This window comes from Ictidomys tridecemlineatus, chromosome 10, assembly GCF_052094955.1.
Source record: "Ictidomys tridecemlineatus isolate mIctTri1 chromosome 10, mIctTri1.hap1, whole genome shotgun sequence".
Lineage (NCBI taxonomy): Eukaryota > Metazoa > Chordata > Mammalia > Rodentia > Sciuridae > Ictidomys > Ictidomys tridecemlineatus.
In genome coordinates, this window is record NC_135486.1 from 18864115 (window position 1) to 18880260 (window position 16146).

Consider the following 16146-nt stretch of genomic DNA (forward strand, 5'->3'; position numbering starts at 1 on the left):
GCAAGTAGAAATCAAATGTAAGAAAAATTTCAGCAGTCTTTACAGTAACTCTAAAAGGAAACTGACATCTGTTATTTTCTAAATAAGCTGAAGGATGACTACAAAAACCTGAGTTAAAATTCCAGAATATTACCTTCACCCTCTGTCAGAATTCTGGGATAAACAGCTCAAAGACAGTGAACTAGAGGAAGGTCAGAGACAACTCATGTCATTAGCAGCACTACTAAGAAATGAGTTAGTCTTTATTAGAAGGTTGTTCTGGGCTCCCAGAAAGTTCATTTACCCACATTTTACCAGCTAAGGAGACACGGATAGTAGATATAAGGTGAAGACAGAGAGTGAGGTCAAACATGGAAGCATGGTTGGACAGCCAGCAAATCCATGACCAGGCTTCTGTGTGCTAAATGTCTCTTTATTGACACCAGGGCTACCAATACATCCTTCCCACTGTGTACTTCACACAGGGTAGAGAGAGAGGGTAAGGAGAGAGAAGAAAAGAGTCTTCACTTGTTATGGTTTGAATATTAAATTAATTTTAATAAATAGAATAATTTTAATCCAAAATGATAGATACTTTGAAGAATTTTAATTATCAGATGAGTTTTTATTTGTTTGCTTGTTTATCCCCATAAGATTAAGTAGCAGTTCAAAAGCAAAGCTGAGATCTGTTAAATATATATATATTTTGGTGGAGCACAGAGGTACACACCTGTAATCCCAGCTACTTGGGAGGCTGAGGCAAGAAGATTACGACTTGATGGACAGCTTGGGCAATTTAGGGAGACTTCATATCAAAAAAAAAATTTTTTTTTTTAAAGGGAAGGATACTGGGGATGTATAGAGTGGTAAATGAACCCTGATTTCAATCCCCAGTATCAATATAGGGGTACTTTGTGTGATATAAGAGTCTAGGAACTTTGACATAGATGTACTAAAGCCCCTAAAAATTTATGCAACTCACAGGTAGCCTTGGGTATCCCATAGAAGGCATCTGAAAGGACAAGAGGGCTTTTGGTCAAACCAATTCCAACTTGCAAAGTCTCTATAAGGACAATGTTCCAATCTCTGTGTTATAGTAAAGAAATTGAATCTCAGTGATAAAGATGATTTACCCAATATCTCCCAGCTAGGAGTTACAGGACTAGGATTCATATTTGGGTGAATCTAAAACTACATCAAACATTCCTTCCACTATGGTTTGTATGGATACCACAAATGGAGGGAATAGTTGTAGTTATAATGATCTGAGAAATATTGTGCCTCTTAATCATGTGTGTGTGAGAGAGACAGACTCATGAACAATGAAAACAGAGATAAATTACAGTCAATAATCAACAGTATTTTTTTAAAACAAAGACTTCTGGAGATATAATCAAGTGGAATGGAATGGAGCTGGAATGATCACTCATTTTTAGTCATTGTTATAAAACTTAAGTGTAAAAAGGACAAAATTTAAATAGTTCAAATACAGGCTTTCTTTGACATGTGATGCATGACTGTAATATTACAAGGGATGATTTAAAAAATAATTTTACTCAAATATTTAATTAACATAATATGAAATTTAAGACCAGAAAAGACAATTTTTATGAATAGGTAACTCATGACTGTAGTATCTATTTTATGTCCAGGAAAATTATAAAATATCATATCAAGTTTATCATTAGCTCTGTTAAGGAGTTTTGTCAAATTATATATAGCCCCTTTAACAAAGAAAAATATTAAAGATTTACATTTTCCCCAAATAAACTGATATTAGTGTGCTTGTAAAAATCACAGCTTTGAACACCATTTGAGCAATTAAACGAAACGACTTATTAATTCAGAAGAAAAGCTTGCATAAATGTGAACTGGTGTGTGGAGAATAATTAAATTGTAATTCCAAAAGGTTAATGTAGCAATTTACTTGTCCTGATTTTTTAATTTAGATAATAGTGCAGATTTTTACAATATGGCAAACCAATCTATGACTTATTTTCCAATATACATGGGAATTATGCATCTGTGTTAATGGTTTTTGCATGTTGCACTACAATAATATATTGTATATCAATTATTATATATATATACATACATACATACAAAATGATATTAGCATTTAGGTTACAATAGTTTGAAACTATTCTGAATAGAATAATACCTGTAGTCAGTTTATATATAAGTTGGCTGATGAATATCTTTGCAAGAGTGAACACTGTAATTATGGTTTTTTTTAAAATTTTTGGTGATACTGGGGATTAAATCCAGTATCTTGTGCATGAAAGGCAAACACTCTACTTCCTGAGATATATTTCTAGCCCTATTATTGTGCTTTATAACATATTTGATTTTCTTACTTGCCATTTTTAAAGTCCCACTTAATTCTGGGCACATTCAATTTAACAAGTTTAACAAGCAAATTTTGTTGATTTTTTTTACATATATATATATTTCCAATTTCAAATAACAAATATGTGAAAAAGTTATTATTTACCAAACTGAGTAAAGTATAAATTCTTATAACCACAATTAAAACCTATGTGTTACTATAATTTAATTAATTTTTATATTTTAATTCTCCTTCTGTGATTTTTATTTCTTTAGCACTTGGATTAGTAAATGTCTTTTAGTTGATTTGATACAGCACACTTACAGGTAGGCATGTGTGGTGCTATTTGTATTCTTTTACTGTTACATGCTACATAAATACAATGTGATTTGGAAATCAGTTTGCATTTGAATACCTCTTGCTAAAAAATTAGAGTTTTTGAGAACAAGTTTTATTATTTTTATAAGGAATGCATTTTGAAATGCTATTCTTAAGGCATTTATCTGATAATATGTACTAGATAATATTCTTTTTGAGAATTCCAGTGGTATATTATTGGAGAACATGTTAAGTCACTGATGCTAAGTATATTGGCCAATCTATCTGGCAATTTAATAGCTTAAATTTTTAATATAATGTCTAATGATGGTTGCAGTTGAAGGAGTTTACAAATGGATTCACAAATAAGATATTAAATTTCTTCACAATGTGCTGATAGCTGCTGCTTCTATATTATTTATCCTTGGTACATTAAGCCTTACAGATGCTGCATGTTTTTACTAAAGAGTTTGTCAGAACACAAAAGGTAAAGAATATAAATCTTTGAGAGAAATGCTATAATTATGGGATGATAATGAGACCTGCAGAATAGCAGCAAGAAATAATGAGAGTCAGGAATTTTTTCTTCAAATGTTCATGTTTTCATCTCACAGTTTCTTACCTAATAAAGAAAGGTAGACATTAACATTTTGGCAATAAGAAAAAATTTAATGATTCAAATGTCGCAAGAAACTACACATCCCCAAATAAAAACAGTCAGAAATTACACCATACACCAAGTATAGATTTTAACATTAACCAAGATGTATAATTAACATTACTCGGAATTAATGCTCTTCTATTTTCCTCCTTCTTTAGTTGTAATCTACATATAAAAAATGCTTTCTTGAAGGTTTTGTAGTAGTCCTTTTTCTTAGCATATGATTTGATTGAATTTTACATTATATATTTTATATATTCCTATATTTATATAGATATGAGATTATAGTTTACTTCATGATTGTCTTTTAGAGAATTTTAATTATTGTTAAATGTCTTCATTTCATTTATGAATTTCAGTTATCCACACAAATGTGAAAGTATCCGACTTTCAAATGCTCTTTCAAAAGCAACAAAAAGTATATTATGCATACATAACAACATAGCACAATGATACCCACTATTATGAATAATTAATATTCACTAATAGAAAAGAAATGTAACAAAGATATTTATTTCACTTCAAGGATAATTTTTTCTGAAATGTGATTTTATAACATTATTTTATAGCATGAAAACCTGGAGGACATCATATAAGTTTTATTTTGCAACAAAAAGAAGTATTATATAAATATATATTCTCATATATGTGTATGCACATATATATATATATATATATATACACACACTTAAGACAGAATTTTAGAATTGAACTTGTTTCATAATTCACTTTTGCAATAAATGACAATGTCATATTTAAAAAGGCAGAGAACACCTTACTAATGGGGAATGCATTTGTGTACTTTTCAAACTTAAAATTACTATTTCATTAATAAATATTTCAATTTTAATATCTGTATATATTGTGTATAAGTCATTTGTGTAATTATGATGGTAAATTTAATTTTATAGGAGCTTGATGCATAGAATATGACTGGAAGATAGAAGGAACTTTTGAAGTAGGAGTGTTTTAGGTAGTTAATTAATTCTATAAACCAATTGAAAATTCTGTGGACTAACATTGAACACACTTATATTGTAATTAATATGAAACATTGCACTTTACTAATAAACTCTGGAAAATTAATGAAGGTTCTGTGTATGTTTTATTTTTATATATGTACTTACTTAAATTTATCCCCTTTTCTTTGAAAAAAAATATTTTTAATAAATTCCATTATATGATTTTTAAAATTTACTCTTTCAATATCAAAAAATAAAGTCTGTGATTGGTTTGTGACTATATTCTTTTTGGTATTTGATTAAATATTTTAATATTATTTTTTCCCATGAAAGTGTTGAAGATAAATACACACACACACACACACACACACACACACACACACAAATACACACACACGCCCATGCTTAAAGGATCACTGTGCTTAGATGGTTGTTTTTTTAAAAAAGAAAAAAAGAGGGAATTCTTTTATATTATTAAAAAGTATATACTGGGGAAAAATTAGTTCCCAAGCACAGTACACAGAAAGGATCCTTTGACACTTACAGAAACTTACTAGGAGTATAATATCATTAAGGAATTGTCATTACTGTATTTCTGCCATCAAGTGCCCATGTTGCTTTCTAATTTCTCAATCACAATGCAAAATAATTAGCATGAACAACTAAAATCAACAAAGGAAGCATGATTATCAATAACTGTCAGCAACAGGATAACTCTGAGAAAACATTAGTTTTTCAAATTCATGATTTAATTATCTGGATAATGACTAGAATACCAAATAAAAACTGAGCTACTGGACAGAGCTCAAACAGAGATGATAAAGATTCTATGTACTGGAAACATGAAGAAATTAGGAAAAATCATTCTGCTACTCATATTTACATTTTATTGGTTTCTTCATTCATTTTGGTATGAATAGTATCTAGTTAATAAAATGCTCCCATGCTTTCATTAACTGAAAAGTCATCTCCTACAGTATACTCTGAAGCTTATGGGCCATGGCTTGACATTCCAGGCATAGTATAATAAGTACACATGAATGAATAGGCTTATAAAAACTTAAGTTTTTAGACCAGTGCTTCTCAAACTTTAGTGTTCATAAGAATCACCCAAAGAGCTTGAAGTGCACATTTCTAGTCCTCAACCCTTGGGACATTGATTATGTAATCCTTGAATTGAGCCCAAGTAGCTGCATTTCTCACAAACTCTCAGATGATACTGATATTTCTGGAATCTTATGTCCAGCCAATTGTCAACATACTCTCTTTATTTAGTTGATTCAAACTATCCTTAGTCTCATTTTGCAGTATTAATTCTGAATCATGAGAGATAAATTATGGTGTGTTTAATTCTTGTACTTTTCAATGCATGTAGACCAAGTTTAGAAAGACATTCGATACAAAGTGTGAAAATAAAGATTTGAAGTGCTTAATATTGGACTTTTATGCACTTAGACATTCAATTTGTGTTACTGAATACCAAATTAGTATTTGTACTGTTAGAGGGTACCATGTGGAGAGTTTTATGAACTCAAGCTCACACACGTCAGATTATAAATTTTCATGAGTTTACATTTTTAAAAATTTTTTTATTCTAATTTGTTGTATATGACATATTACATATTACATATGTAGAGTACAATTTTTCATTTCTCTGCTTGGGTACAAAGTATATTTACACCATTCATATCTTTTTCATACATGTACTTAGGGTAGTCATGTCCATCTCATTCCACCATCTTCTTTTACCCCCCTTTCATCCTCCTTCTCCTTTGCCCTATGTACAGTTTGTCCAATCTTTCCATGTTACACCTCATAACGCCACTATGAATCAGTCTCCTTATATCAGAGAAAATATTCAGCATTTATTTTTTGGGGATTGGCTAACTTCACTTAGCATTATATTCTTCAACTTCATCCATTCACCTGCAAATGCTGAGTAATATTCCATTGTGTATATATACCACAGTTCTATATTGTGTATATATACCAAATTCTCTTTCATTGCTGAGTAATATTGCATTGTGTATATATACCACAGTTTCTATATTCATTCATCTACTGAAGGGCAACTAAGTTGGTTTCACAGTTTAGCTATTGTGAATTGTGCTGTAATAAACATCAATGTGGCTGTGTCCCTGTAGTATGCTGTTTTCAGTCCTTTGGGGTATAGACAGAGGAGTGGAATAGCTGGGTCAAAAGGTGGTTCCATTCCCAGTTTTCCAAGGAATCTCCATACTGCTTTCCATATTGACTTCACCATTTTACAATGACCCTAACCCTTACCCTATCGCTCACCATGCACAAAACTCAACTCAAAGTGGATCAAGGACCTAGGAATTAAACCAGAGAACCTGCATCTAATGGAAGAAAAAGTAGGCCCAAATCTCATTATATCAGATTACAGCTCTACTTCCTTAACAAGACTCCTATAACACAAGAAATAAAATAAAGAATTAATAAATGGGATGGATTCAAACTTAAAAGCTTCTTCTCAGTAAAAGAAACCATTAGTGAAGTGAATAGAGAGCCTACAGCTTGGGAGCAAAGTTTTACCACTTGTACATCAGATAGAGCACTAATCTCTAGGGTATATAAAGAACTCAGAAAGTTAAACTCTAAAAAACCAAATAACCCAATCAATACATGGGCTAACAAACTGAACAGACATGTCTCAGAGGTGATATACAATAAATCAACAAATATATGAAAAAATGTTCAACATATCTAGCAATTACAGAAATGCAAATCAAAACTAAGATTTCATCTGACTCTAATCAGAATGGCATCTATTAAGAATAGGAACAACAATAAGTATTGGCGAGGATGTGGGGGGGAAATGCACACTCATGCATTGCAGATGAGTTTACATTTTTTTAAAGAAAACACAAATGCAGGAGCACACAAATCAACATGGGCATACACATTCTGGTTAGTTCTATGAAAGAAAAAAAAGGCTACTATGAGAAACTATCAAGCGGAACCTCTGATCCACTGTGGTTGAAATATCTACTCTGATTAATTTCCGCACTTAAAATTGAATGTGCATGTTGAGTAAAAGTTAGCAGAAAGTATAGGGAAAGTAGACAAGAACTAAGGAATATTAATTTCAAATACCACCATATTGTTTTAACATAAAACCAGAGTGCTGAGTTTTAGGAAGGAAGTCAGACACTAAGTGTGGGCACAGACATGTGGATAAGGCCTTGTTTTCTAGGTCAGGAAATATAGATTTTATTCTAAATGCAGAAGTAAACCTCTGATGGACTCTCAATAAATATTAGAGATTTTTTAGTTCAGAAGATTACTTTTGCTACTCTGTTTAAAATAGATTGAAGAAACTAAGAATGGAATAGATAGACAATTTACAAGTGGACCGGAACTGCACATTTAACAGATAATGATAGTGTAAAACATTAAATCAGTTTTGGTTTTGTGTTCTTTTAGTTAACTCTAAAATGAATTTATCTGGGATAACCCAGGGCTTCGGCTTGACATAGTCTTATATTCATTAGTTGCTGGATATCTTTATATTATACTGATAGTGATCAGTGAAAATATGTTTTCCGAAGCCCCTGTTCCTCTCAAGATTTTTGTCTTATGAGAATATTTGAGGCAGAGATTGTTTCCTTTTTTCCCTCCAGCAGGATGATGAGTTGTGGTTAAGACCTCAAACTTTTGGACCACACTGCCCAAGTGCACAAGGGGGTTCATATCAGTATTCTTCTATTCATAATTATTTAGCTTATGTCTGGCTACTGAAATTTTAGCTTTGATTTTATGATCTATAAAATGGGAATGAAGTATTGAACACAGTGTAACACAGAAAGCTCTACATAAGTCATAACATCATTTGAGTTAGTTAGCATAAACAACCTTGAGGAAGGAAAACTTAATTTTAGCTCACAGTTTCAGTAGATGATCAGCTGGCTCCAAAACAGAGACCTGGCAGAAAGGTGTGGTGGGGGGAAGCTTGGGGCAGCTGGGAAGGGGGTGCGGCAGGGGGGAGGAATGGGCCAAGGACAAGATAGAATCCTCAAGGGTAAACCCACCAGTGACTTATTTTCTTCAACAATGCCCCACCAGCCTGCAGTTTCTACTTCCACCTAGCAGTCCATTCTAATTATTAACCCATTGGCTGTATTAATCAATTGATGACATTAGAGCCTTCATTATCAAATCACTTCTCCAAAGCCCCATTTCTAAATATTCCTGCACTGGGGACCAAACCTTCAACACGTGATACTTGAGGGGACAATTCCAGATGCAAATCATAACATTATCATTATTGTTTTTCCACTTTCCTCTGCTCATATATGATGAATACATGACCAGTGTAACTCCACATCATATTCAACCACAAGAATGGGATCAAAATGGTAATAGGTTGCACCCCCTGTAATTATAAATATGTCAAAATGCACCCTACCATCATGTATACCTAAAAACAATAAATTTTTAAAAAGAAGAAACAATTTTGTAGAATTTGATGCTCTATAATTGTGAAAATTCCTTGAAGCATTCTAGCTGATTACAAATGCAGGTGGTGGTTTCCATTCAAGGAAATATTTACTGCAACCACTAATTACATATTAAGTTTAAAATCTAGATGTATTCCACTCAATATCGATTTAATGCCTCTCAGGTCAATTATTGATGTATTCAAAGAGAAATTGGGTATAAAAATGCTGACATTTGATGGTTGTAATTTATTATAACAAATTATTACTTAAAAAGATAATAGGGAATTGTAGTTTCTATACAGACAACTGAACATTATATTAAAATTAGACAAAACTTTTTAATAGTGCACAATAAACAAAGGTAAAGCTGATATGCAATTTATCTAAAAGGGAATTATTCAACATATGGGAGGAAAAATAACAGCAATGACATAAAACACCCACATTGCCTGGGAGAAAAAAGCAAAATTACTTAATAACTATGATGTTCAGACGTTTACATTTTTCAGATGCATCATTTAGTAGTATTGGCATGAGGTCTGTGAAAATGTTTGTCAGTGGAACTACTTCAAGGGCAGGCTTATTATAATTAATTGTTTCATAATTGAGATGACAAAACTAGAAGTACTCACTAAATTTTAACAAAATACTATGTGCTACATCCTAGGTCTTCTAAAAACAAAATTTTACTGAACAACTTTAAACAACTAAAAGATTTCATTCAATCCCTAATGATGTTCAAAACATCTGTCAGTCTGTTTCTTATTGCTATTTTTCAAAATATAAGTGATGATCCTATAATGCACTGTTATCAGTCTCATCCAATAGAAAAACACGGGTTACTTTCTCCTTGTAAAATCTTCTTGTGTTATTATAAACAAATGGCAAAATATGAGCTTATGAGATAAAATATGGTTTTTAAAAGTAAATGGCATCTAAAATTTGTTTATTTTATTTATGGCAGATTTATACATGCACATATGTTATATATAATATACATTAAATATATATAAATATATGCTTAATGATGCAAATATGTAGAGAAATACAAATGTTCATATCATAGGATCATAGGTTAAATCCATTCATTTATTTGTTGTGTAAAATATTTGAGTACCTATTATTTATCAAGTGCTTTTCTATATTTTTGGATTTGAGCAATAAAAGTAACATACAAAATCTCATGGTGCTTACTTCTACAAGGAAATATGTGATGCACGCACACTACACACACCACACATAGTCATGTGCTATGTAATGACAAGTGTATGATCTAAGCAATGTGTTTTCAGCTGATTTTGTCAGTGTGTGACCTCATGGAATGTAGTTACACAAGGCCAGTGATCTAGCCCACAACACACCTGGTTCATATGGTATAGCATTTTGAGGGGAGTAGTGGGGAATGAACCTACAAGCATTTAACCACTGAGCCACATTCCCAGCCCTTTCTGTATTTTATTTAGAGACAGGGCCTCACCGAGTTGCATAGAGCCTCACTACGTTGCTCAGGCTGACTTTGAACTTGAAATCCTCCTTTCTCAGTTCCCCTTGGTATAGTCTTTGCACCTGGGCTATAAACTTGTACACAGCATGTTACCTTATTAAGCACTGTAGTCAATGGTAACACAATTGTTAAGCATTTGTATATCTAAACATAGAGAATGTACAATAAAAATATAGTATAAAAGGTTGAAAGATGTTCATGTGTACAGGGAATTTACCATGAGAAAAGCTTTTATGACTTAGTGTTGCTCCAGGTTAGTTAGTGAGATGTGAGTGAACAGGAAGGTTTAGGATATGACTACATATACCTATCAACTTTATATGTGCAGAAAAATTAGGCCTCATTAAATTTATTTGAAAATTTTTTCTTCATTAATAAATCAACTTTAGAATATTATAGCATTTTAATCTCATTAGTCTCTACAATTTTAAATTTTTTCTCTTGTAATAACATAATTTGAAGCACACAAGTACAAAAATATTTATATCCTTATTCTATAACCTTTTTTTCTACTTTTTAAACATTTTTTTAAATACACGAAGACACAAACATGCAAGGTAGGCCCACACAGACTCAAGATTACCAAACTCTTGGGCATGTCTAATTCTCCAGGTCTTGTGCTACTGTAAGGTCTTGAGGGGCAGTAACTCATAAGAGCTGTCACCTCCTGTGATAACAGTGATTTCCTCTGGAATATTTCCCGAAGGACCAGTGTGGAGATGTTGTACAATTAACCTTTTTAAATAAGTAGAAGTAGAAGGAGTACACTGTCATATGAGGGCGATCTAGTAAATACACAGAACAGAAACATTCATCATTACCTAGTGTTAGGTACCACTGTACGTATGCACTGTACTGTATGATTGGCAACACAGTCGTTTGTTTAAAGTCTAGTAAAAATTAAAGTCTAGTAAACAGAAAAGATTCACCTTGTCCTTTAATAGCCACTTGTTTGAATATATCCTAGAGAACACATTCTATGATAAATTATTGCAATTCACAATAAAATTCATAAAGGAGTGCAAGATATTCAAAAGAAACAATGGCCCTTTTGATGTAAAAGTATTTGAAAAAAACACTGCAATGATTTCATGTAGTTCAGTCAATGAAATTTTTCAGTTATACATTACAAAATAGAACTCAAAATACCACATTTTATGTTTAAATAATGAATGCTGAAGTGACTTTACGAATGAATGCAAAAATTACAAAAGTGATCAATGTCCACAGCGCAATAATCATTTACATTCCACTGGATAAAATTTGAGTTTCCACAAGAAAATATTACTTACCATAGATGCGTTGTTCAGTTTTTGTTCTTGTTCTTTTTTTCTTCTTAATAACTTACAAAGATATAAATTGTGAAAATAAAAACATGAACTTGGATATCCCCAAATGGTGTTTTCCCAACAACATATATTTTTTCTTTAAAAACACCTAATACATTTTGATGATTTTATTTCTTTCACAGCACATTGTCTTCATGAACTGCATGCAATATTTTGTTGTGCAAGGCCAGAGTATGTAGAATAAATGAAAAATGTCTCAAAACCATTGTCTGAATTTTGGCCATGCCATGATATTTGAAATAATCTTTTTTCCTGTGTAGCTAATCATCTTAAATTTGAAATAATTTTCATTCTTATGTTCTATATTCTTTCTAGAATTTTCCTTCTACTAAGTCCAGTTAAGAGCAAAAACTGAAGCCTTACCTACAAGAAATGAAGGCATGCACAAAATTCCTGAAAATGGGTATTTTAAACTAGGAACTTTAGCTCAGATTGTTTATAGATTTGATCATAAGATTCATATTTAAGCAAAGGAAGAGACACCTTCCTATGCTTTATACATGTAAGTATTTTACTTATTGAGAATATCTATGGTCTAATTCCAAGAGAGAAAGAATAATGAAATTAGAAACTGAAAAATCATTGCGTAATTTGTTGGAATTAATTTGGAAAAGAGGAAATAAAGGAGGGGTCTAGAGTTCCCAGAAATATCATACCACCCCAGTAAGATGAAATATCAGTAACCATTCATTGAGTAGACTTGAAAGAATGTTGAACATGGGTATACAATGGAAGGAATATAGAAACCCTTCCATGGTAATATCATGTTCTAAAATGTTTAAGGTATTATAGTAGCACCACATATTTGTGTAAAATATGTGGTGCTACTATAATACCTTAATGTAAAATAAGGTATTATAGTAATGTAAAATATTACATTATATTTTACATTACTATAATACCTTATAAATGTAAAATATTTCATTAAACACTTATTTTGGGACTGTATCAAAATTTCATAGATTGGTTTTAAAAAGAGCCTTTAGATTTAGGTCATAATCATGGTTTCCACAGTTTAGGGAACACTGATCACAGGTTTATTTGAAGACTCTCAAGTGACATATATTCAGTGTAGTAGATAATATTTCTACACCAGGATGCAAAACCTGACATAATAATAAGCTAACACAGATTTTAAAATTTGACTTGACTTGGATATTGATTCGGAAAACTAAACGTGGACTCTAAATTGTTAACATTTCACTGTTAATGTAACATAACACTATATACATGTTGTTCTAATGAAAATAAGCCTGGCTTTATTTTTCTGAAGAAAAAATAATTAATAACTGGCCCTGAGAGAATTCCATATGAAGAAACAAACCATAACAGGATAGAGAAAAGCATAACTTTTTGTTCCAATGTTATTCTATAAAAATCAGTAGTTTTTTGTGTCATAAGATGTGGAGGAAATACATCTTGATATTCATATATATGTGAGATTTATTCCATTTTACATTATGAAAAAAATTCTTATTTTTGTAAAGTATTTGAATGCCACTGATTCAAAAATTTCTATTTCTAGGTTATGATATATATAATGGTTTACTTAGCACATGCATTTATAACTTCACTTTTCATGAAATCAAATGCAGAAGCAAAACACCTAACAGTCTGATGGTAAGACATAGTTGCTGAAATATGCAGTTAGAGAGTATTTCACTGGGAGTGACAGAGGCAAGTTCAGAGCATGCACAAGCAAGACTGTGGGTAGCTTACTGTAATAGGAAACCACAGAGAACATAAGCAAAAAAAAAAAAAAAAAAAGGCCAGAAGTGAAAGTAACTGAAAAAAAATTCTGTATATTGGCTATAAAGGTCCACATCCTGCATTCATTTACCACTCATTTCTTCTTGAAGATTCATAAATTTGTAATAGTGTTTTAGTAAAGTGTAATTCTGTAAATTTGGAAATCTGTAAGAAAGTTTTAAACTTGATGATTTTTTAAATATGTGCTCTCTATACATTTTAGGTCTGTGAATTATTAACTTTGTAAATTAGAAAAAAAATGATAAATCAGTAAGGTCATTCCTTTGTGAACATTAGTAAATTTAATTCATAGTAAAACACAAAAAATAAAGCACACTCTAAACAAACAAACAAAAATGATAACATTCTGACTCTGAGTACAGAAGGCGATGCTATCTTAAATTAGGACACTTAAAAGTAAGGAAAGAACTATAGAGTTGAAAAAGGACACAAACTTCTATATCAAAAGAGCCTTCTCATTGTACCAGTGGAAGGCGGGGGCGGAGTTCTCCAGGTCAAGACATGTTTTTCTTAAAGTTTTCATTAGTAAGGGAGAATTAAAATAAAACTGTGACTCACATCACACAATAATGAGAAGGTAGATGGTTTTCTCCTAAGATTGAGAACAAGGCAAGAATGTCCTTTCTTATTACTTCTACTGTGCATCATATGGAAGCAATAAGAAAAAGAATTAAAATGCATATGGATTGAGAACAAAGAAACAAAATTATATGGTGGCAATTAACAAGACTGTTTAGGTAGAAAATTCCAAACAATCAATAAAAGATTTCTGAAACTAGAAGACATTATAGGACACAAGGTTAATGTACAAAATTGATTGTTTTCCTCCACATAAACAATAAATAATTAATATTTGAAATCAGAAACAACATTTACATTTGCACCAAGTTCATATACTTATACATACTTAGATGTTAATCTCACAATATATGTACAAGATTTATTTAAGGAAAGCTACCTAATTCTGATTTAAAAAAAAATCATAGAGGACCTAAATAATTGGAGAGATATTTCTCATTTATGCATTGGAAGACTTGATATTAAGATATTAGTTCTTCTCAATTTCATTCATAAATGCATGTCAATTTTAACAAAAATTATAGCAGGTAATTTTTTTAGATATTGACAAAATGAGACTTTAAAAAAAGTGAAAAAAAAGAAAATTATCAACAAAATAATGAATTGAAAAATAAGATTAGAGGACTGGTATGAATAACCTTTCAAGATTTATTACAAAGGTACATTAACCAATGTAGTGTTGTACTGGTAAAAATAAAAACAAAACAAATGAAACCAAAACAAAGATCTTTAATACCACAGAATAAAGCATCCAAGTGTAAATTTTTACACATATAGTCACCTGATATTTTGCAAAGGGGCAAAGTAACTCAAAAGACTATAGTGTGTTCAGCAACTGGTGCCAGAAAACTCAAGATTCTAGTGCCAAAAATTTGAGTCCACACACAGACCTTATGCCTTTTACAAAAATTAATTCAAATAATATCACAGATTTAAACATAAAATGTAAAACTCTAAAACTTCTAGAAGATTTTATAGGAAATTGAAAATATACAAGGTTAATGTATAAGCTTCCAGAGGTAACATAAAAGATAATCTACATGATTTTGAGCTTGCTGATGGCTTTTTAGAAATAATACCAAAAGTAGTCTAAGAAAGTAAAAAAATAATTGACAAGCTGATTTCCTTAAAATATGAAACTTCTGTTATGTATATGAAAGACATTGCCAAGACAGTGAAGAGACAATTCAGAGAGTGAAAGAAAATGTTTGCAAAAGATTCATCTATTACAAGATTGTTTTCACAAATATAAAAAAGAATTCTTTAAAGTTCAACACAGGAAAGCAAACAATCATATTTTTAAAAAAGACAAATAGATCTAAATGGACACCTCATCAAAGAAGATACACAGAGAGCAAAAAAAGCCTATGAAAATACATACACTATGATATGTCATTAAGGATATACAAATTAAAACCACAATTACTATCACTATAAGTCTACTACAATGCAAAAATTCAAAATAATTAAAACACCAAGTATTACTTAGAAAAATGTTGAGCAATTGGAAAGTTTGTTCATTGCTGGTGAGAATTTAGAATGGTACAGCCACTTTGGAAGAGTTTTACAGTATTCTATGAAATTTAACATACTCTTGAACTGCAATTCAGCAATTATATATATTGTATGTAACTGTTCTGTATGATATTATAATGGTAGATATATGACATTATGTATTTGTTAAAACCCATAGAAATATGCTACCCAAAGAGGGAACTCTAATGTAAACTATGGATGTTAGTTAATAAAATGTGTCAATATTGGTCTAATATTTTTTTAGTGTACCACATTAAATCAAGATGTTGATGATAAGGTTAACTGCCTGAAGGATAGAGGAAAATGCAGAGAAGAACTCTACTTTTTGCTCAACTTTTCAATAAACCTAAAGTTGCTCTATAGTGAAATTCGTTAAAACAAACAATAAAATGTTGACTCTTAAATATCTTTGTAGAGTAGCAATAAAGTCAGGGCATTGAAAGATGTTGAAAAATATTTATATCCTATAATATAATATATAATAATTATTCCAGATGATTTTATTTTAATATATAGAAGAAATTTCTTCCCAAACATGAAAAACTAGAATTGAAAAAGTGGAAGAAATTTAGTGCCATTGAAACTAGTAAAGAGAGTGTTGCTTTAATCAGGTTTTCATTGTTGTGACCAACATACCCAACTAGAACAACTTAGAGGAGGAAAAGTTATTTTGTCTCATGGTTTCAGAGGTTTAAT